The 24,903-nt window shown below is 42.6% G+C and overlaps 1 protein-coding gene and 1 pseudogene across 12 annotated transcripts in view; one reads left to right on the top strand and one right to left on the bottom strand.

Annotated features, from left to right (window-relative positions):
- DOCK1 (dedicator of cytokinesis 1) overlaps positions 1–24,903 on the bottom strand; it is a gene marked incomplete at both ends in the record, with an annotated part of 536,109 nt that overhangs the window by 221,375 nt on the left and 289,831 nt on the right. The gene's annotated exons all lie outside the window — the stretch shown is intronic.
- On the top strand, positions 1,023–13,535 carry LOC307070177 (putative acidic leucine-rich nuclear phosphoprotein 32 family member C; annotated as a pseudogene). The gene is made up of 2 exons: positions 1,023–1,715; positions 13,497–13,535. The product of its transcript is annotated as a putative acidic leucine-rich nuclear phosphoprotein 32 family member C (transcript).

Raw genomic sequence — 24,903 nt, 5'->3', positions numbered from 1 at the left:
ATTTTTTTGTGGTATGCAGGCCTCTCACTGTTGTGGCCTCTCCCGTTGCGGAGCACAGGCTCCGGACGCACAGGCTCAGCGGCCATGGCTCACGGGCCCAGCCGCTCCGCGGCATGTGGGATATTCCCGGACCGGGGCACGAACCCGCGTCCCCTGCATCGGCAGGCGGACTCTCAAGCACTGCGCCACCAGGGAAGCCCTTAGGCACTATTCTTGAAGCCCTCATGAAACTCACATTCTATTGGCCAGAGTGTGTTGATAGGGTGCTTACTGTCAGCTAAATTTAAACAAGAGCTTCACTCAACCCTGACAAGTGAAGCTCTTGTTTAAAGCTCCTTAGTATCTTAAGGAGACCCTCTGGTACCTGCTCTGAGGTATCATCCTGCACCTGGCAAGTATACACTGTAGATATTGTCACATCACATTTTGCAAAAACAAGACAAAACCAAAACCCCTTCCAAGATGTTGAGAAAAATATTCAAGGGGATATCAATCAAAATATACAGCGAGTACCCAGAGTTATGTACACATTATTCACATCTACCTATTCCTACGCAGACTTTATGAAAATACTAGAAGAAGCCATTCCCCTACTCTTATCAAAATTTAGAGCTGTGTCTTGTAATTACCAATCATAATGGTGACCACCACAGTTTTAATTCGGGAATATAAAACATTGGTTTTTTAAGATTAATCTCTTTGAACCAAATTCATATATTTTGAAGATTAATGTTTTAACATGACAATCATAGACATTTCAGGTACTTGACGCACGCATAAAAATAAAAAGGAAGCATCAGCTCCGGCTCCGGGGGCTCCGACTCCGGGGGCTCCAGCTCCGGGGGCTCCGGCTCCGGGGGCTCCGCTCACCTGCCCGCACGCCGCCCGCCGCCTGCCGCCCAGGACCACCGCTCAGACCCCTTCCGACAGCCCTCTCTGCTCAGGCTGGGACACCTCTCCCCCATCCGCCCCCGCCGTGTAAAGTTAAGTTTGAAGACCCGGGGGGGTGGGGGGAGAGAAACATGGACATGAAGAGGATGATCCACCTGGAGCTGAGGAACTGGACCCCGGCAGCTGTTCGAGAACTTGCCCTGGACAACTGCACATCAAATGATGGGAAAATTGAGGGCTTAACGGCTTAATGTGTGAACTTAGAGCTCCTCAGTTTAATAAATGTAGGCTTGATCTCAGTGTCAAATCTCCCCAAACTACCTAAATTGAAAAAGCTTGAGCTCAGTGACAATTGAATCCTGGGAGATCTGGATATGTTAGCAGAAAAACTTCCAAATCTTACACATCTAAACTTAAGTGGAAATAAACTGAAAGATATCAGCACCCTGGAACCTTTGAGGAAGTTGGAATGTCTGAAGAGCCTGGATCTGTTTAACTGTGAGGTTACTAACCTGGCTGGCTACGGACAGGGTGTCTTCAAGCTCCTGCCCCAGCTCACCTGCCTGGACGGCTACGACCGAGAGGACAGTGAAGCCCCTGACTCAGATGCCGAGGGGGATGGTGTGGATGAAGAAGAGGACGATGAAGGAGGAGAAGGTGAGGACCAGGAGGAGGAGGGGGATGGTGAGGAAGAAGAGTGTGATGATGAAGAGGATGAAGATGAAGGTGAAGATGTACAAGGGGAGGATGAAGACGAAGTCAGTGGGGAGGAAGAATTCGGACATGATGGAGAAGCTGATGAAGATGAAGAGGGGGCTTCCCTGGTGGCGCAGTGGTTGAGAGTCCGCCTGCTGATGCAGGGGACACGGGTTCGAGCCCTGGTCTGGGAGGATCCCACATGCCGCGGAGCAACTAGGCCCATGTGCCACAACTACTGAGCCTGCGCATCTGGAGCCTGTGCTCCGCAACAAGAGAGGCCACAACAGTGAGAGGCCCACATATCGCAAAAAAAAAAAAAAAAAAAAAAAAAAGTATTTCTAATGAAGTTATCAATTTCCTTCTAGTCTTTTTAAAGATCCCTAAACCTACTGCTAAATAACACTTTTCTAAAGAAATTCAGGTACCAAAGTATTTTTTACAATCAACTTGAAATGTATGTTCTGAGACGCTGACAATACTACCAGAATTTTTTGGTATCTAATAGTACTGAATTCACGTTACTTAGCAAAATGTCTCTGTGGTGGGGTTTGCTGTGAGGGCATCTGAATGTAAGAAACTACCTTGGGGATTCACCATCTACCTTTTCTCTAAAGAGAGCTCTCTCTCTGGGTTATCATAGTCAAAGCAAATTTAAACGCTGTCCTGGAAAAAAAGAATTGCCAGATGAGTCTTAAAGCAAAGCTGCCTGGTCATTTAATGGACATTGCATTGATTACGACAACCTGATATGCTAGAAAATTTGTGCACTTTTGTACATGGAGTAAAAGCCCAGGGCCCTGTTGTAAGACATGGTCTGGGAGTCTATTTACTGGGCAGTAATAGGTGTGTACATGTGCAGCCCGTGGCTTCCATCCCATGCAAAGCTTCACCTGAGTCACATCACATCATTGTAAGCCTCCATCAAAACATAGGGCAAAAGCAAAAACCAAACAAGAGTGCGATGGCAGCCACCCAGCGATCACAATGCAGCCACGTAATCCAGCAAAACTGAGGAAGCAGAAAACCTCATTTTGCTTACAGGCTTTGTATAGCGTTTCAGAGAACATTCCGCCAAGCACACCGTGCTGCTCCCCGCCCCACAGGTGAGAGAGAAAGAGTCTTCCCACCACCTGGGGACCCGTGCACATTCCTGAGACTCAGGCACACCTTTCTGGAGGGTCTCCTCATCTACACTGCATCAGGAAGGAGAGAAGCCCTGCAGCCAGATGATTCAACTCCCCTCCCTCTACAACCTGTGAGCAAAATCCATTCATACGAAAAATAGGCGAGGGCAAATGGGGCTCGTTTTGAAATATTAAAATTATCGTCATAGAACACAGAATGCAGAGAAGAGTGTGTTGAAGCCCAAAGGACATTAACCCAGCATGCGTATATCACCATTTAAAAAAAAGTTTGCTTTGAAAGAACAGAGAAATTCAATAGCATACAAAGAAATATGTGTGATCAAGGAGATCTTTATAATCCGACAGAGAACAGAACATATTTATTTATTATTTTGAGATGCTAATGGCTTCAATAAAATTCTGAGAAAATTTTGATATAATTAGAGTCTTGTTAGGATGATGAGGTATTTATATGGGTCACATTTCTTGTGTATTTGATAGGTCCTTACGTTGGCATAATTGCTATGAACTAAATTTCTATAAAGTCAAAAAAATAAAAATAATAAAATCACCTTCAAATTTCTAATAGTTTCATGATTTTACCAGATGGAAAATCTACTCGGTTACTAACAAGTATCAGTTATAGGGTAGGCAGTTAAATTTAAGCTAAGGGTTATAAAGGTAATGGGGAAGAGATCAGTCAAGAGCTCAGGAACATCCAATGGAGCAGGTTTATGCGAGGCTCAAAAAGTCCTACCTCGTCGCATGTTACTCGAGGGAGCTGAGGGGGATTGCTAGGAATCCGTGCTCAGCCCAGCCTGAAAGCCACTCCGAGATTTGGCTTCCAGATCTGACTGTGTCTGAGCCGCAGTGAAACCTCACCATCAGCGCCCCAGTGGGAGAATCACAAATCAAAGAAGGCTCATCCTGCCAGCATGGAAGGAAGTGTGAGATTCTCACTGCCTGGGACCCTGAGAACAGGAGGAAGGCTTGGGCATTGCTATGGCCCCGCCCCTTTCTACACACGACCTGCCCTTTATAACTGGCCATGAAGTAAGCCTTTTTCAACCAGAGGGCAGCATTTCCAGTCCAGGAAGAGCAGGGTAATTTCCGGGGGAACCAGAATCGGGGTAAAGGGTCCAGACCATCCGCTGCAGCCAGGCATTTCAGATAAAGGGCTGCTGGCAGACGGCTCAGAATGAGGCCAGTAGAGGACGAGAGAAGCCCACCTCACATCCATTTTCTGTCTGCTTCCTGCCCATCAGGTGGGTGCTCAGGGCATGTCTGAGGATACAGAACGGAGGCCTTAGGAGCTCCGCTTGTAAAATGCGTTGGTTACAAATGGTCGCCAACCATGCTGCAAGCTGAGGGAGGCCCACGCTGGCAGAGAGTCACAGGTCTCAATCACCTTCCCCCTGCCCTGGGAAGCTCTTATGATGGCCAGGTGTCTTCACCTAGCAAGTATATTCGTGCTACCCTGACCCCAAAGAGAGGGTGTCCAGGACAGCAGCTCGGGAGCCACAAGGACAAAGGCTAAGCCAAGTGCAACAGATAAAGGAGAGGACAGGCAGGGCAATCCATTACAGGTGTGTTCTTCAGCGAGCAATCCAGAGCTACCTGGTGAGTGGGAGGGGTCAAGAATGGCCACACGGGGGAGCTGACTGTACACTAGGACCTCGGGATCATCCGCTCACTCATCAACACACACATGCATCATTACTTGCTACAGGCCAGGTCCTGTGCTGGGGCTCGGAATATGAATGGAAATAAGCCACAGGCGCCTGCCCCGGGGTCTGGTGAGAAAAGACCCATTAAAGAGCAGTTGTATTAGCGTGGCAGGGTCAGGATGGGGTGACACGGGTGCTGGGGGGGAATGGAACAGGGGCACCCAGCCCGGTGGAACTGGGGAGAGAAGTGGGAGAAATTCAGTCCAGGCAGAGATGCTCCCCAATCACAATGGTGAAGGTCCCAGGAGCCTGGGAGCTGGGAGCCCAACAGGCCCCTTTGTGGGAACTGGTCAGAGAGGCAGAAAGTAAGATAGAAGCAAAGACAGGGCAGGGACCTCAATGCTCAACTTTATTTGCCGGCAAGTTTCCTGTGTCTTATACATAGTTTTTCTCTTTGCCAATTAGATCCTACTCCAGTCCACAAGTACGACCAATATGATGGGGACAGAAAGTTGCTTATCAGGAAAATTTCAAAACATCAACAACTTGGGTGCTCACGTAGAAAGGAGCATATTGTATTAACTGCTTCTTACGTGTGACAGGTTTTATCTGGCCTTCTCTTTGCATCCTCTTGTACAGGAATGCAAATCCTTCCCTGGCAATTACAGAGTGAAATAGTGGAAAAGATACTTTTGCAACAACTTGTCATTTTCTAAGCTATGTATCCAACAGCTAGAACTCGGAAGGCTAACTTCTCTGCATTCTCACTCCTTGGAGAGAAATCCTTCAATCTAATTGTAGCTAATTAGACAAAACTGATTAAGCCCTAGCATTTGGTTGCTGGCAGTCTGGATCAACATGAGATGGTGAACAGAATAAACAAAGAAAAGGATGGGCTTGGCTGCATCCTATGTTGTGCCCTTTCTCTGGGATCTAAAAGGCAAGAATGGTGATCAGAGAAAATGTCAAGCTTCACAAAGCAGAGGGCACACCATGGGCTCACCTGTCCTCTTCAGGGAAGTCTCTGACACACCCCTCTCTTGCCTGTAGCACTGATGCAGCAAGTGGGGCAACTGCTTTGCTTGACTGACTAAAACTTGTTCCTTTCCTGTCATTACCAATAAAGCACTCAATCATAAAAATTGTTTAAAGTCAGTTTAGTACTTAGAAAATTCAGTTACGAGGGGCCGGCAAAACCAATTACAATTCTTGTTCCCATCTATTACTTTGTGTACTTTTGACACATAACAACATATGAATTCCAAACCTCTCTAATTCAGATTTACTGGCAGAGAGAGAATAGAGTTAATCAGTGGAAAATGTGAGTTTCAGGATATATTTTGTGAACACTGATTTTATGTACATAAAGGAACTTACTCAAAAATAGATTACAAAAGTATATATGGTAATTTTTCTGATACTTCTAACTTAATGGTTACATGTAACTTTTTCTTATTCCAACAGCACAGTTAACATATTCAAGTTCATTAAAATGTATTTTAACTTTCTACTAGTTTGAGTTTAAGCCAACTTTTTATCATATACACTCCTTTATGCCCTTCCACAAAACTCCTGCTGTAAATTCTCGTTTATTTTTATTTGAAATTCTTTAGTACAAATAAGTTAAGCCATGGTAAAAGAAAAATGTATACACATTTTAAAACAGTATTTCTTAACAGTCTTTCTCCATCCTAAAAAAAATAGTCCAAAGTTATCTTTGGATATAATGAAAACAGGATATTTTTTCTTATTAAATAGTTAATGGGACTTCCCTGGTGGCACAGTGGTTAAGAATCCATCTGCCAATGCAGGGGACACAGGTTTCAGCCCTGGTCCGGGAAGATCCCACATGCCGTGGAGCAACTAAGCCCATGCACCACAACTACTGAGGCCTGCGCTGTAGAGCCTGAGGGCCACAACTACTGAAGCCTGCGCGACACAACTACTGAAGCCCACGCGCCTAGAGCCCGTGCTCTGCAACAAAAGAAGCCACCGCAATGAGAAGCCCGCACACCGCAGCAAAGAGTAGCCCCCTTTCACTGCAACCAGAGAAAGCCCGCGTGCAGCAGCAAAGACCCAACACAGCCAAAAATAAATAAATAAACAAATTGGAAATATATTTTTTAAAAAAGATTGCTTTGAAAAAAGAATAGTTAATGGGTTATCAAGAAAACCTGATTTTCCAGGGACAGAAAGTAAATACATAAATTTTTAAGAAGGTGCATGTGAGCCCAAAGCATAGCTGTAAACATATGCCCAAGAACACATAAGTATCTTATTTTTCTTGTGAGTCTACAAGTCATTCTGATAAGCTAAGTAGCAGAAAGCAAACCTCAGCTGGTCTGTAGTCCCTACTGATAAAAGCTTATGGTGAAAAACGGCAAACTGCTGATCCGGGGAGTGTGTGTATGGAGACACAGAGAGACCAATGACAGAAAGGTGATTTATTAAGCTAATTACACAAGTACTTTCAACAGGCCATTTGTAAGCGCAAATCCTGATGAAAAGTAAATGCTGGAAACATCAGCATGTATAAAATTCGACACCTGTACCCCTCTGTGCTGCTCCTGGAAGCTCAGGTACAGCGACTCCCCTCCCTACACCCATGGCCAAAGACGACAAGGACAAAAATACTGACTGATGCTATTAGAGCAGCACCTCCCTGATACAATGTCATTGAATTAAAGAGGGTCTGTCAAACACGCTCACCATAACAGTCCTTTGTTGTCCAGCAGGCCAGGCTACACATGGTTCAGCTTTCCGCTCTCCTCCGAATGAGGCCTCAAAACAGAAAAGCTGAGCCTCACAAGACGTAGACCGTCCTCCCAAAGGTTTAGTTCAAGAGTCTTTAATTGAAAAAGCACTGAGCTCTACATCAACTTAAGGAAATACCCGAAGGAAACTCAGTAAAGTAAAGATAAGCCACGAGGTGCAAGTTCCACACAAGAAATCATCTTTTTAAGACATTGTGACTCCGAGAGCTGTACATTAAACCACCTGCTGGGTATAGCTTCTTGTCACTCCCTCTGGACGAACCTTAAACTATTGTACCTTTAAATCAACTGAGAAAGGCAACTGCTCGCTCACCCAGGAAGATACAATGAAGATCAATCCAGGACACAGGAGCGGAAGGAACTTTATCCAGATGACATCTTTGAACATTTTTGGTTCTGTAATTTATCCCTAATGCCCCTAGCATTCACTCTGAACTCCCTACTCTGGGCCAGAGACTGTGGGAGAGGCTGAGGATACAGAAATATGAAGACACAGTCTCAAGGCTTGAGAAGCTCCAACAGTAAAGGAGGAGACAGTGTGAACCATGAACAGGGCTGCATCAGTGAAAGTCAAAACGGTAAGAGCTGGTCTACACCTGCCACTGGTGTAGGCTGGGGACACGGTCAGTATCACAGAGCAGGCTGGGCTGGGACAGAGATGGAACAGAAGGTAAGGAAGACAGGGTCTCACTCAGCACTGGAATCAAGTGGGCTGAGAAGATGACCAGGGGATTCCACACCAAGGAATGCTTTCAAAGCCAGCCCTGATTGTCTAGAGTAGTAACATCCACAGAGACAGAGAGTAGAAGCGTGCTAGGGTACCAGGGGCTGGAGGAGGGGAGAAGGGAGGTTAGTGATTAATGGGTATAAGCGTTTCAGTTTGCAAGGATGAAAAGAGTTCTTGAGACGCGTGGTGATGACGGTTGCACAACAGTGTGAATGTACTTAATGCCATTGAACTGTACACTTAGAAAAGGTTAGGTGGTGCCTTCTGAGTTATGTATATTTCATCACAATTAAATTAAAAAATTAATTAGCTCCGACAAGACCTAGTACTCCCTCCCCTTTATAGACGAAATGGCCAAGATGTGAGTGAGTTGAATGACGGGGGATAAGGAAGTTAGCCAAAAGCTAAGTACATAACCCCAAAATAGCAGTAAGCTTCACCAAAACCTTTACTTCTTTACGGCTGCTTTGAACAGATCATGAATCCACATGTTCACACTTGTTAGGACTTGTAGAGTATATTTCAGCAAGTCCAGTCCAACCACAGTGCACTGACAGTTTCTTCTTTACCCCCAATCTTCTTGAACCTAAAAGGAAAACCTCAGGGCAAATCCAGAGACCCAACTCTGAATCTGGAGAATTAAATAAACAATATCTAGAAGTTTGACCTTAATAACTGATTATCCTTTGATTGGGAAATAAAAGCACAAAATAGGAGGAAAAAATAAGGAAAGGACCGTGAATTTCACTGTGACAGAGACAACGGGCATCAACAGTGCAGAGAGTATAGAGACATGTGAACTTTCAAAAAGCCCTGCTTTGTCTCAGTGCAAACGGTAGGGGATCATTGCCAAGAGCATCCTTGGCCGGTGGAGTGAGAAAAGTTTGATAAGCACAGGAGTGGGCAGGAGATTAGACGGGATAGAGGTCAGAAGCTACCTGTCCTAGTCACTGGCAGCAAGCTAAGTAAGTTACCAGTTTTTCTCATTTAAAGAAGATTCCTCCCCCACCCCCAGCCGAAAAGTAAAAACTGAGAAGTTTCCTCCAGTTCAAAATGTTACGACTTGATGATTCCATTTTGAACCAAAGTTATTTATCTGGCTCTACTATTAGTGATACAAAAAAAAAAAAAAGTAGCAGATTCTACTTTGACACAACAATATTTTCAATTGTGCGTCTCACATATACTACTGCCCATTAAGTCAAATTATGTTCCTATTTCTATAAAGGAAATCCCTATTCAAATATTTTGATGTTCTTTTAGATTAATGAAAGTAATTATATTCTAAAATTTTTAATATCTCATAAAAATATTTTCCATGTGGCATTTTCCCCTCGGATACATGGCACCAACATACAAGAAAACTTTGTTCTTCAACATGCAAAAGCATACATGAGCAGACTCACATTGCCAGTATGTAGGCATTCCATGTCTGAAGCATGACTTGGCCATTCTTTCCATGAGGATCTCCAAACAGATAAGACACTGGTAAGTGAACTTAACATTTATTAATTGGAAGTCTTTTCAAGATATACCTTTGCTTTTTTTTTTTTTTATAGTAGAATGAGAAATCCCTAGGAGCGCAGAACCTCCTGGCAAAGCACACTATGCTCAATAGACACACAGTAGGATTCTCATCCTTTTGGCTTCTGGAAAATTATCATACTATCAGTTTATGAGAATTATGATCCAAACACAGTGTCACTAATGAAATAACACCCAGCGTGAAACTGCTTAAACAGCTTACACTATCCAGTTCCAAGGAAGTAATGTAATGTGCAGAATCCAATTAAAAGACCAGTTTTCATCTCCTTAAAGCTGGAAATCAGGGACAAAGGCAAGTTACATTGAAAGGAGAGGGTCTTAGCAGATGTCCCATGAGCGGGTTCTTGGTACAGTGGCACGAGATGCCTGACTTTGGAACGTTTCTTACTTTTCCCCACCCTCACCTTTTCTCTCCTCCTCCCCCCTCCCTCTGTGTTATCATAAAGTCCCTCTGAGGCCAGGGAACAAGGCTGATGGGTGCAGCACTGAACGCCTAGCACTTAGAACATGGGAATGTGGTAATCACCTAATAAAAATGGCGACAAGTGAATGAGTATCTCCTCCAACTGTCCCCTTTACTACCCTCTGGCCAGACGACAGCTGGAGGGAAGAGGAGAAATGATGGTCAATGATCACTGCTCTTTGGCCTTGACTGGATCAGAGCTATAGGATGAACTATGCAAGAACACCAAACCCTGCCCCTGATACAGACTCAACGATGGAAAGGTGATGGCTGCAACCAGCAACTGGGAGGCCACTTCCCCAACCAACGATTCCTCCCCTTAAAATTCTGCTCAAATCTTCACCTGACTCCAGCCATTATTCCTAGCAGAGCTTGCCCATCTGACAACCGAAGGCTTCTATAAATTCCTCTGTCTGGCTACAGTTGTGAACACGTTGTTCTGAAGGCCAAAAATTTTCCAGCAGCAGGCAAGAGCATTTAGAAAATTAATGAACCAGAATTCTATTACCAGTAAAATCTTGCTTTGGTATAAGAACCAGTCTGGGTGCTCACTGTGGGACTGGGTATCTCAATAGTTGGCAAAATGGAATATGGAATACTGCCAAGAGGCAAAGTGATGAAATTCAAACATACTTGTAGAAATGTAAGCTCCTGACCATTTACTGAGATCCATGATTGGCTTAGAATCAAGGCAACATGTTGCTTACAAACATAATGAACAGTAATACATAAATAGGCACTTAAATTTTTTCTGATTCGTAGATAGCATTTCATTTTTAGCTTTTAAGCTTGCGCTTTAAATTTGATTTTCTGTTTTGTTCATCCAATCTCCCAAATTGACACGTTTAAGTCCTCCTTTAAAATACTTTTGACTCAGCAACATTGCTTGTGGGAGTTGATCCCAAGGAAATAAACCTAAATAGAGAGATGTTTTGGCAGAAAGATGGTCCATGAAGCATTACTTATCCCTAAAAATAACTTAAATATTTCATAGTTATAAAATAGTAAAGAAAAATAAAGAACACTCATTTGGCTGATAAAATTTATACCTAAAAGTGGATGTTAGGAAGACAAAGCAACGACACGGGAGAAGTGCCTGTCGTAGGAGATTAACAACCTCTAGCAAATGATGGGACATACAGACGCAGAACATAGAAGTTTGCAGAGAGGTCAAGGTTTGTGCAGGGACTATTCACAATAGCCAAAACATGGAAACTATCTAACTGTCCATCAACAGATGAATTGATAAAGAAGATGTGGTGTGTGTATGTGTGTGTGTGTATGTGTGTGTGTATATATATATATATATATATATATATATATAATGTAATACTACTCAGCCATTAAAAAAATGAAATAATGCCACTTACAGCAACATGGATGCAACTAGAGGTTATCATACTAAGTGAAGTAAGTCAGAAAGAGAAAGACAAATACCGTATGATATCACTTATATGTGGCAACTAAAATATGATGCAAATGAACCTATCTACGAAACAGAAACAGACTTGTGGACATAGAGAACAGACCTGTGGTTGCCAAGGGGGAGGGGGGTGGTGGAGGGATGGAGTGGGACGTTGGAGTTAGCAGATGTAAGCTATTATTATATGGATAAACAGCAAGGTCCTACTGCAGAGCACAGAGAACTACATTCAGTATCCTATGATAAACCATAATGGAAAAGAATATTTAAAAAAAGAATGTATGTATACGTATAACTGAACCACTTTGCTGTACAGAAGAAATTAACACAACACTGTAAATCAACTATACCTCAATAAGAAAGAAAGAAAGAAAGAAAAAGAAAACAAGGTTTGTGCAGGGAGATAATAAGAAGAAACAAAACAAGTTGAAAGAAAAATATTAGGGTGACAACAGTATGAGGACAGCTACGCTAAAAGATGTCATAAAAAAACAATGATTAGGACTTCCCTGGTGACGCAGTGGTTAAGAATCCACGTGCTCATGCAGGAGACAAGGGTTCGAGCCCTGGTCCAGGAAGATGCCACATGCCGCAGAGCAACTAAGCCCGTGTGCCACAACTACTGAGCCTGCAATCTAGAGCCCATCAGCCACAGCTACTGAGCCCGTGTGCCACAACTACTGAGCCTGCGCTCCGCAACAAGAGAAGCTACCGCAATGAGAAGCCCACGCACCACAAGGAAGACCCAACGCAGCCAAATATAACTAAATAAATTTATTAAAGAAAAAAAAACAATAATTAAAAGTGCTGAAGGAGGTAAAATAAATTAAAATTAGGGTCATAAATGAGGGATTACAGTGTATTTAAATTAAAAAAACAACCACCACATTGTGAAAGAATTCCAATTTTTTCATAAATAATGTAAACCAGGGAGATGACTTAATCTTTCTGAGTATCAATTTATTCGTGTATAAATTTAGGGTGTTTAATTCTACCCTCGAGTGTTGTTCTGAAACTAATAATGGTTAGGCAATGTGTCCTTTTGGTCTATCCATCAGCCGAAAGAAAGAGGTACTCAAATGCCCAGGAAAGACTCAGGAGGATGAGGGCTGTGTGATCGGCATGGGGTGTGGCTATCAGAGGATGTCAGGGACTCCAGGACAGAACAGTTCCAGGAGGGAGGGGAGAGAAGGCGGGGGCACGGGTAGTTAGAAGTAGTGGCCACGGCTAGATATTCTCTAGGAGTTGCCAAGTGGTGAAAAGAACAAGACAGAACAGACTCTAGCGACCTGGCAGGAAGCAGGGATGGTCGGCAGCATTTCTGGGGCTAGGAAAGTTCTACGCACAGAACGAGAAGAGAGAGGAGATGCAGAGACGGGAGATGCAAGAGGACACGGGAGCGTGAATGCAGCAAGTGCTAAAAAGCTGAGGGGAAGAAACCGGGCACACGCAGAACCGGCTCTGAAAAGGAGACGGCACGTTTACCTCCGATCCAGGAGAGAACTTTATAGGCGGGACATACAAAAACAGGCATTTTGAAATGAGTGAAGGAAAAGGAAACCGAGACCACTCACATCTGATGGCTCAGATTCAACGTATTTACCAAGCACGAGCTCCGCGCAAGGAGCTCAACTTGGATGGTCATGTCACCTGCAAGGCAGCAGTAGGGGACACGGGCGGATGCTAAGAACGGTAATAGGAAAAAAAAAGTGCTATCCTGCCAACATCCACATCCTGCACGGCCACCTAGCAAAGCAGAGCTAACCGATTCACAGACACGCAAACTTCTAAAAGGCAAGGGTCCTGGCCTGGTCTCAAGGCAGGATCTCAACCAGATGGAAACGGTGACCGTCCCCACAGGACATCTGCACTGCAGAGGACAGGTATCCACCCGGAAGGGAGCGCAGCGGGTAACAGGTGTGGTGCAACTGCTTTCTACTCAGGTCTGAATCTTTTGTTAAATTAGCAAATTGGCAAACTTCATCCGCACTGAAAAGTAAGGAGAAAAGGCAACACTTCTGAAACATAGGATGGGGACGTGCATGTGTTTCCTGGACAGCAAAACCCTCGAGCATTTGAGGGTGAGGCACATTATTATTATTGCATTGGAGAAATTATGGACTTATCAACAGCAGCCTTTCACCCAAGTATGAGAGTCGGCTTGAGCCTCTTTCTTTTTCCAGCAAATGGAACAGCCAGGTTGTCTGGCCCAGAGGCTGTAACGCATGGTTATCAAGAACATATATATGTATAACCGAATCACTGTGCTGTACAGCGGAAATTAACACAACATTGTAAATCAACTATACTCCAATTACAAAAAAAAAAGAAAAACTATTTGAAGGCAATCTGTCAACTTCCAAATAATGGGGATATTTTAGTGAATATAGAAGGAAATAACTTTTTTTGGTCACAAATATATGAAGGCATTTGATACTTTTCAAAATCATACACTTGTTGAAATTTAAGAAAGCATAAAAGTAAAATGTTTTCTCTTATTAAATATTAACTTTAATCCCCATGGAAATAGTCATTTGTCCCAGGAGGGTACTCTTCTTTAAAGAAGAAATGATTAAAGAAGAAATGCCAGCATTATGCACTGAAATAATTTGAAAATAGAAACATTTGGGGATAACCTCTGACTAATTACCAGTACCACCTAAATACATCAGTACAATATATCATATTTTAGGTCAAAGAACCTAAAAAACAAAAAGTTTTGTTTAAAGGAAAATGTAATCCAAATGAGTGGGCAACCTTTTGACTTCATAATAAACACTCAAAGAATCAAAATATACATTTTAAGAATCTAGCCAACTTAAGCTTTGGTTTGGATTTCCATTGTCTTGTCCTCCATACTTTCAACAATTAATAAATATTTTCATAAAAAAAATACTCCCAGGTGGCACCTCCTGGGTACCACACTCTCTCTGAAAGAACACCACTGCTGTGACAAGTTTCCACTAAGTAGCAAAAGGTCTTCCCTTAAAAGCTGGCAATGCTTCTAAAGACAGGCACCCATCTCTCTTCTGCTTGTCCCTGCCATTGTGTCTGTATCATTCACTTTCAAATTGGTTCCAAGGACTTTTTAAATTTTTTGACCAAATATTTACATCTGTGTGGAGTTTGGTAGAAAAACTCACAGAAGCTACTTCCAAACTTGGTACTTAGTCTACGGCCATACCACCCTGAACGCGCCCGATCTCGTCAAACTTGGTACTTAAAGAGTCAATACAACAAATACTACCTTGACCAACAGGTTCCAACAGCCCACAGATGACTCCAAAGCGGGGTTCTTGTGCTTTGTTTTCCCCAATGCAGCCCAAGGATCTGGTAGACTACACACCTTCTAGAGAACAGTTTCATTCATGAATTCCGCAACTGACCTCCAGGTATCAGGGATTCTATTATGCCCAACCCTGTGAATCAATCCTCCTGTCACAGCTCAGATACAACTACTGGGGAGCTCTATCTCCATGAGTTTACATTTCAGATGCAAAGGTGCAGTCAGATAACTCAGCAGCAGAAACACAAATGAATATTCAGAGCCACATTTGAAGAGAAGAGGTGCGGTTCCTATAGGCTGAAGGTACAGGGTAATAAAAGGGAAATCTTGCTCTACTGCTCATGTTATTTCGATGTTTTTGCTATTGTCTTCTGGGTATTTTTGTTTGTTTGTTTGTGTTTGCTAGCAAAAAAAACCCCAAAACACCCTGGATTTTGACTATTTTGAAAATGTCCATAAATCATCCCATGTGTAGGTAGGGTTTTTCTGCCTTTATTTTCTTTAGCTCTGTATAATTTATCTTAAAATCAACCTTGTGGAAGCATATTTTAAGCTTCTGAATGAGATCTGGATACAAAAAGTGCCTATCAGTCAAAGGGGATTATCAAAGTCATCTTGTCTATTTCAGGGTCTAAAAACACAAGGCAGAGCTATTTGTTCACAATCCATCATTATTCGTACCTGCTAGCAGGAACTCAAGATAAACAGGGTAGAGAATTGAGCTGAGGCTTCTGTTTTAAATTATCTTGGTTCAATGCCCTGGGCTCCCAGGGGAGCTGGAAGCTCAAGAGAGATGAAGGGGAGAATACCCAGCTTCAGGCCACCAATATGTTCCCATCACATAGAAGGGGTACGTGTACATTTAAAAATACGACCCCATAAATATAAGTCTGGATTAGGAAAAGAGAATAAAGATTAGCCTGAGAAGGAATCGCAGTGTCTATGTCTATGTTTCACGATTACTGCACAGACTTCTAGAGCTTAAGAAGGATGGGGGATTCTCTTTGCCTAAGGGTGTTATATGCCTCAAAGAGATGCTCTACCCACAGGTACATAACTTAGAGAAGATTTCACACAGGTGTGCCTGGAGATAGTGAGATGAATGATCTTAATGGCACCGTTCTCAGCACAAACCCTGATACCACCCATATATCCAAGCATGAAGAAGGGATAACTCAGTCGTGAACTATTCCTACAACTGGAACAGTACACAGTAAAGAAAATGAACGAAGCACAGCTGCAACCACTGACGTGGACAGATTACCAAGCCATAATGCTGCAAGTAAAAAGCATGTCACAGAAAAATATGTATTGGATGATTCAAGGACTAAAGCAAGCAAAACATAAGAAAATACTTTTAAGGGATACATACATTCCATAGAATGGAAAATACCAAGAGTAAACCCCAAGGTGAATGAGGTACATTGGATGAGTATGAAGAGCCATATGGGCTCATTAAATGTAACAGAGGTACCATTCCGGTGGGGGTGTTGATAGTGGAGGTGCTGTGCATGTGTGGGACCAGCGGGTATATTGGAAACCTCTGTGCCTTCCCCTCAGTGTGAATGTGAAACTAAAACTGCTCTTAAAAAACAGTCTCAATTAAAAATTTTTTTTAAAAAGCAATGAAGGGTAATAGGAACATATTAATTCTACTCTGTAAAAACACACAAAACACCCCTCTCCCCCTCCCAATAATAATCTGAGCTTATATGTATAAATAAAATATGTACGTATATTTTAAAATTGCATAAGTACTTATGAATAAGAGGAAAGCTGTGTAAAGAAACAAGCCAAGCTGTCAACATTGTGAGTGACAGGAGAGGGTGGGAAGGGGGACTGGGGAGAGATGAGATTAGATTTGACTTTGTACATCCTTCACTGTATTTTTGCTCATTACAAAAAAACCTATATGACTGCTAAAAATGAAAAAATAAGGAATTGGGGGTTTTCTTTTTCCCACGTGAAAACACTTGTCCAAATTTAAACTTAAGAAGCAGGAAATCCTCATGGAAGTGAGATGCAGGCAATCAACCTCAAAGTAAGTGCGATGCATATTCTCCATCCTTTTGAGGGGACAGGGTGGGGAGTGGGGAATTAAAAAGTGCTGACAACCATAGGACCCAGCAGTCCCACTCCTGGGCAGATATCCGGAAAAAACCATAATTCAAAAAGATACATGCATCCCAATGTTCACTGCAGCACTATTTACAGTAGCCAGGACATGGAAGCAACCTAAATGCCCATCGACAGAAGAATGGATAAAGAAGATGTGGTACATATATACCATGGAATATTACTCAGCCATAAAAAGGAACAAAACTGTGCCATTTGCAGAGATGTGGATGGACCTAGAGATTATTATATTAAGTCAGACAGAGAAAGACAAAATCGTATAATATCGCTTATGTGTGGAATCTAGAAAAATGGTAGAGATGAACTTATTTGCAAAGCAGAAATAGAGACACGGATGTAGAGAACAAACGTGTGGATACTAAGGGGGGAAGAGGGAGGGTGGAATGAATTGGGAGACTGCATTGACATATATACACGACTATGTATAAAATAGGTAACTAATTGTTTAAAAAGTAAAAAAGTTTAAAAATTAGAAGTATGAAAGGTCAAAAAAAAAAAAGGGCTCACAAAACAAGTCACCTAACTAACAAGGGCTCTCAAGGTCCTTCAGAAAGAGCATTCTTCTCAGAAGGGCACATAACAGATTCGGTAAAGTCATCCTGAGAAAAAAGTCCACACAAATACCCCAAATACTCATAAATGGAACGAGAGCTTCTGAATGACTGGGCATCCAGGAAAGCCCACGGGGAAAGGCTTAACGCACATGGGGGGACCTGAAAGCACAAAAAGAAAAGGAAGTAAGGACTCTGGAAGCATGAAGCCCAGTCCTCAACAGCCAGCAAGTGCCTGGCTTATAATATTAAAGCCTTTTTACCTTTTCCTGGAAACCCATTTTCCAATTCTGTATGGATGATATCACATGCTTACATATTCCCTTCAAGCACACCTATGTACAAAATAACTTAGAAAATGAAGTCTCGCTTTTCTTGAAATGCAGCCAGTGTTGTCACATAGCGGCCACGTGCACATCTGCTTCAAAAAACATTTCTTACGAGTGCAAAGACCAAAAGGATTCTTGAAATAATCTCATACTCGATCTAAAGCAGACACATAATAGGAGGCCAGCAGGTAGACAACTCAGAAATCAGCGAGCCGGGGTTAAATAAGCCTTCTTCTTTCAGGATATTATCCTCTGAGTCCTTGAAAAAAAAAATGCACATAACCAAAATGATACACTCACTGGTGATGGGTATTTTTTTTTTTTTCTTTTTTTGCGGTACGCGGGCCTCTCACTGTTGTGGCCCCTCCCGTTGTGGAGCACAGGCTCCGGACGCGCAGGCTCAGCGGCCATGGCTCACGGGCCCAGCCTCTCCGCGGCATGTGGGATCCTCCCGGACCAGGGCACGAACCCGTGTCCCCTGCATCGGCAGGCGGACTCTCAACCACTGCGCCACCAGGGAAGCCCAATGGGTATTTTTTTTAAATACCAAAGAAATAAAATTGATTTTTACAAATTGCCACGATAAACCCAGTTTTGAATAATTTTGCAATACATGCTTATTCTCCAAAGGAGAATTTTTCCTCTTCAAGGAGGAAAACACTGTATTCTCAAAAGTAAATTGAATTCGGTTTGCAGGTTTAAGTCTCTGTAAACGGTGCTGTTTTCAAACTTTGGAATCATGGCACACTCAGCAGTGGTTTGGAACATGCGGCAGACTTGTTGACAAGGACGGGAAATGATTTGCAAACTTCACCTCCATGTGGACACAGCGAAGGGCCGGAGTCAGGGAAGGGTGAGTGTTCACAGGAACAGCCTGCACCTGGGGGCACGTCCCTGGGAAGACTCAGCCCCACCCAGGGGTGGCTGCAGAGCACAGGTGGACCACCTGCAATGTCATCTTCCTTCTTCACCAACTGCATGTATTACTTCTGAATATGCTTTTATAAAAATGATGGTACCTGAATTTTTCTTATTTGACCAGTCATCTAACCTATCATTTCGACTAGGGAAAACACCAAAATATCAGTGTATAAAAACTCAATAAGAAAAGCTGTTAAACTGTTAGAGGCAAATATCACAATCATAAAAAGCACAGAGGATTTTTAGGGCAGTAAAATTATTCCGCATGACCCTATAATGATGGGTATGTGTCATCCCACCTGTGTCCAAACCCACAGAACGCACAACGCCAAGCCTGAACTAAAGTCATCTACGGCCTCTGGGTGATCATGATGTGTCAGTGTAGGTTCATTGAGTGTAACAAATGGCCCCGTCCAGGGGGAGATGTTGACGGTGGGTGGCGGAGGTGGGCTGTGCATGCCGGGGAGCAGCGGGCGAGGGAGAAACCTCTGTATCTCCCCTCGATTTTAATGTGAACCTAAAACTGCTCTAAAAAAATAATCTGGAAAGAAAAAAAGAATCAGTACGGAAAGCTGTTACACGTCAGAGGCAAACATGCCAATAATGAAAAGCACACAGACAGCTATGCTTCTAAGGGGCACCTGATGCTGGTCAGATCATATCTCAAGACCCCAACTTCACAAATGGGGTCAATCCACACTCCCCTATAAAGGCAGAAAACAGGAAACACAGAGGCTGGCTTGGCAAAGGTCAATACGTGAGTTTTGGGGGGTAACCTGAGGAGGAGCCTTTCTCCCCTTAAGGTGTCTGATAGCTTAACCCACTGAGTAAATTAAGAGAAATGTCCTTCCCAAAAAGGAGACAGGCAGACCCCATCTGTCCAGCTACCTGCACTTGGCCTTCCCCAGCGGCCCTTCCTGCGATGGGTGTGCAGAGCTGGGCAGCCCAGCTGGAGCTCTAAAAAGGATGCCAAGAGCTGCTGGCTGTAATGCCTTAAGTCATTAAGCCTTTGTCACATTTAGAAACCAGCCCCAAGTATATTCTGAGCTTTTATTTCACTCTTCTAAAGAAATGTAGTCATGCCTAAGACAATGCAGCAGACGGAGAGAATCTGCATTACGCGTTCAATTGCATGTGCTGAGGAATCTTTGGGGAAGGAAAACAAAAAGAGAGAGACCAGTAGAGGGCGTCCTGCTCCCAACGTCGACCAGCAGCCCAGCTCCTGCAGGGAGGGGCAGAGTGGAGAGCTAGGCCTGGCACCCACATAGTCATGGCCTATGCCAATCGCATCTAGAGGTGCAATGCCGGATGGACAGGAGAATCAAAGGCCAAGAGAGCAGAGGCGGAGGGACAAAGGAACAGCCTGACGTAGCTCCCGCTCGACTTGCACTTCTGGATTCCTGGGCTCAACTTGAGAGAGTTCCTTCCCAGGAATCCCAGAAAGTCCCCTTCTGACTGCATGAGTGACCAATGGGACCGGGTCCCCCCTCCCTCAGAATAAATTTCCCAGCATGGGCTCCTTTATGGCGGCTCTAATGCCTCACACCACCTCCTTGGCCCTCCAAGGCTTCTGTGGGAGTCCTTTGCAGAGACAAGGAGGGGCCCTTCTTCCCGGGATGAGCACTGGGGCCACGTTACGAGCACTGATGGTGCCCAGGGCACGTGTCGATGGGAGTGGAATGGAGTCTTTACGGTAGTTTCTACAGGTAATGGGACGATAACCACCAAATGTAAGATTCCATAAAAAATTTTCATTCTCACTGTGAGGGAACCAAGGAACTGAGATATAAATCTTCTCTTTTTTTTCCTGATTTGAAAAAAAAGAAAAAAATCCTGGCACAGCATCATAATGTGTCGAAGTGACTAATAAAGCGGGAATGATGACTTACACCAGCTGCACAGAAGCCAAGCTTAGGATTTCCTTAAGCCAAGCGCCTCCATGTCCTTGGAAAATAGCATAGAGGACACCGAAACCCTTGCGGCCCTGCTAGGGTGAATGAACATTAAAATGAAAAGTCTTAGGAAATGGGCCCCAGCTGAATTCATGTGTTCCGGGGTCCTGCATATTTGGGTGCACTGCTAACAGGAGGGGGGCACATCCATGTATAATTGGAGTCGCTATCCCTAGGTCTCTCTGAACAGAGTTCCTTCAATAAATTCTACGTGTAACACTTAACTGCCCCGGTTGTGGGATGTATTTATTTTTACAACTTATTGGATGAAGCACTTACTGGTGTGAATCATCTTCTTGCACTTTTACTACTTTTCTATTTTCCAAATCCACCATTTTAAAATGAAAGGCAGCTCCAACCAAGGGAAAAAAGAAGAATGGCTCGGAGGACTCCCTGTAAGCCTCCCCCCTCCAGCATGACATGAGGTATCAGATTCTCAGTTCTGACAAAAAGGATGAGAACCACCCTCCCCTCAAGTCCAGGCAAGTCATGAAAAACACCAGGTCACCAAAGACTCCACGGGCTTGACCCCATCCCGAGCCCCTGCTCTCCCTGTAGTTCCAACTTGCCCTTGCTCCTTTCTTCAACCTTCAGAAAATCTTGAATGCGATGTTCCCACAAAGGTTGACCTCAGATTTTGCTTTCTTTTACAAAAACCCAAATCAAGCCCTAGAACACACGCAACACACATGTGCTTATGCTTTTCTTCTTCAACTTCAAAGGCAGGGTCAACCTTCTCTTAACTTCTATGTGTTAAACATTCTGATTCATCAAGTGAAACCTTAGTATAAGAATGAAAACTGGTTCTCAGAACTGCCACTTGTTGTCAGCTGAAGGAGAGCATAAAACCAAAGAACTGCCTCTGGGTATTCCAAGGAATCTCAGTACTTCCAAGAGTTATACAGTGAGAAGATAAATTCAAAGACACTTCCTTCAGTTAAACACACTTGAGAGAAATGCAATGTATGTAGGTTAAGATCCTCACTGCTGGGTAAACACACGGCCATTGCCAAAGAGACATTATGTTAACTGCAACTTGCTAAATTACAGCACAACGCACAACAAACTAATTTTAGTTAATAAAGGTGCACCATAGTCCTAATGACAGGCTACAGAAAAAATGTTGTTATATAAAATTAAATTAAAATGCAGGAGAGAGGAAATATGGGGATATATGTATACGTAAAAAGCTAATTTACTTTGTTATACAGCAAAACTAACATACCATTGTAAAGCAACTATCCTCCAATAAAGATGTAAAAAATAAATAAATACATAAATAAAATCATGGTAAAACGCAAAAAGAAAAAAGTTTATCTAATGTCTTTAGAGATTATCACAAAGTACTAACAGATGATACGATACTGACAAATCTTTTTTTTTTTTTAACATCTTTATTGGAGTATAATTGCTTTACAATGGTGTGTTCCGTCAAATCTTAAAGTTGGGTGACAATACACAATGAAGTTTATTGAATTCAATGATCACTAGGTCACATCTTCGGCATGTTTAAAAAAATGATACCGGGACATGAAATCTCTGCTCCCTGATAATATTCAAACCTGAAGGATGAAGTATAACATTAGTAAGGATATTTGAGTATTTATCCTTATTTTAGTGAGAAATTCATATGAAGCTAATACTTAATCATTTTTCATATGGTTACAAAGACCAGTTATAGAAACTTAACTATTTATCTCAACTGTTCGGAAACTACCAAAACAAAATGTATTTCATATCAGTCACCATAATAGCTCCAGTATTAAAAGCCTACAGCAAAGATATTCCATTTGGTTTCTTGAAGCACCTAAATAAATCAGGCATAGATGAAAATCCAATAACAGCTGTCTAGCATTGTCTCGTCTTGACTTACACAGTGTTCTCTCCAGGGCTGTGGAAGTTCAAAGGCCCCAAATACACTCACTTTCCCTTTTACTGCCTTTTAGTTCCAATAACTAGAATATTCCCATAACCAGCAAAGCAAAATCCTTCTGGTACACAATGACAAAGATGTTGCCATTCCCAGTTTTGTCTTTTTGGTTTTTGTTTTTTCCAAGAATGTGAATCCTGATGCATGGAATTATTATCTGTTACTCAAATACTAACAGATGAACTGCTCCGTCACCGTATCCCTCACCAGAAGGAATCCTTGACAGGATACACTGGTCTAATTCTGCACAAACCTCAGATGAAGCAGTATTACCTAGAATCCAGTGTATGTGAGAAGCAAAAGGAAAAAACACTGTTTCTTGTGATGAGTCAAATGCTTTATTAACTCATCCTTAAAATGTGGGCTTATATAAGGCAAAATTCTTCAGAACAACTTATGCTATGTATCAGGGGTCAGCAAATCTGGCCCACTTCCTGTTTTTATAAATAAAGTTTTACTGGAACTCAGCCATACATATTTGTTTACCTATTGTCTGTGGCTGCTTTCCTGCTTCACCAGCACAGATGAGTTTTTACAACACAGACTGTATGACCCCCGAAGTCGAAAATATATTTATTATGTAACTCTAAGAAAAAGTCTGCCTCCCACTGCTGTAAATTCTTCTTTCCATTAACAGTTAGGTAATAAAGCCAGTTGCCTATTAAGGCAATCCCAAAATTGCCTTATGATAATCATCCATGTTCTCAACATGTACAAGAACAAATGATGTTCTGTTTTCCTGGGGAAAAAAGGGACAGCACTTCCAGGTCTCCCAAAAGTTTATTGGTTCATTCATGTACAAGCTGCAAATTAATACTAACATCTATATTTTGCCTCAGTGAAAGTTGATTTGTTCTCCAATATTTCTGGAGAAGATTCCTGATCACCCACAACTTCTTGGTAGTGGTTTTTATGTAAGATTCCAGATCTACTCAGTCACATGTGTAGACCTCTCTGTGCTTCTTTTCTTCACCTGACATGGTGCTGATAACCATGACTTCGGTTCATGGAGCTTTTAGGAAGGTTAAGGTCCTAATTCATGAAAGGTCTAGAACCATGACCAGCACAGAAGAACCAATGGGCGTAAAGTGAGTCAGCTCAATGAAGACTAGAGAATGAGGGTGGTGGTGTTTTCTATTTCCCCATGAAGGTCAAGAATGTAATAACAGTTAATGGAGGAAAGGTGGTACCCGAAACTGACTGCACTTTATGGAGAACAGAATCTGGGATGCCAAGGCTTGTCATTTACCCAGAAGAAATTAGCATATATTTAAATGAAATATTTAACAAGCCAATACATCTATTTATATTAGCGAGAAGAGAGGGTTGGCTACCGTAAAAACAGGAATAAACTCAACTAGACAAGGCCTGTAAAGTACTTAGAAGAACACCTTAGTAAATTCCAATTTACTGTAACTCTGAAAAGTGGTGTAGGCAAAAAAAAAAATCTTCCAAGATGCTACACAACCAGCCCTTCGATGTGCATTTCACACGTTACTACTTCATAACGTTGTGGAGGCGATGAAGTAAGAGAAAACATGTAAAGCATCTAGCACAGTGCCTGATCCTGTGGGAGGTAAGTCTACCTCTTTATTTGTTTAGCTCTGGTTTGTACGCAGTAAATGTCATAGAGAGGGTAAAGGGGAACTTTAGCAAACCGAGAACACTGATAGTCTGCTTTGACGACCCAAATCATGTCTAGACTATCTTACTCGGGCAATGTATACAGAAACCCACCACAGGCAATTTCAGGAGTTTCCAGTGTATACGTGTATTCATATGTGTGTATAAACAAGATTGTATAGTAGACGATACTTGATGCAAAAGATGTAGTCCTGCAAAGTCACGTATTAAGTAACTTTTGACAACCTGAATCCCTCTAAGTGCATGAGAGACAGTGGTTATTTGAAGGTAGCCTTCGTGGAAATGAGCATTTGGTAAAGTTATCAGTTTGCCTGTTGCCAGGCCATCCTTTCATATAAGGAGTTTGCTTAAAGTGGGTTGCACCCACGGATGAATAACTCTTTTAAAATACTGATTCTGTTCTGTATTCAAATGAAGAGATTATGCATGCTTGTCAAGAAGTAGAGAAGAAAGAAGTCTATGGGAGATCTTTGCATTTTACATGGTATACAGACATTATTTCTGCTTTACTGGAGCTTATTTAAATTTCGTGGCAAACTCAGCCACGTTTCAACACTTGACACATGCATGCATCACACCTTAAGCTGATTTCACTACAGCGATGTTTTAAAAATGTCCTTTAAGGACTAACAAAGTATGCTTGTCTATAGGAAAAGCAAGAATTCAACAAAGAACTCTACATACACCCAATGTACAACAGGAACGCATTTCTCTAGAAAGCCACACGCTTCGTGCTGTGGGCATCTGCCTCGGTTCACTTACGCGACCAGGAGGGGAGTGTTTACCAAACTACGACGTGGCTTTAATCCGCTTATTTGCTTATGAGATTGTCTAAAATATC

The sequence above is a fragment of the Hyperoodon ampullatus genome (assembly GCF_949752795.1).
Source record: "Hyperoodon ampullatus genome assembly, chromosome: 1".
NCBI classification, from domain to species: Eukaryota; Metazoa; Chordata; class Mammalia; order Artiodactyla; family Ziphiidae; genus Hyperoodon; species Hyperoodon ampullatus.
This window is presented reverse-complemented; position numbering and strand designations above follow the sequence as displayed.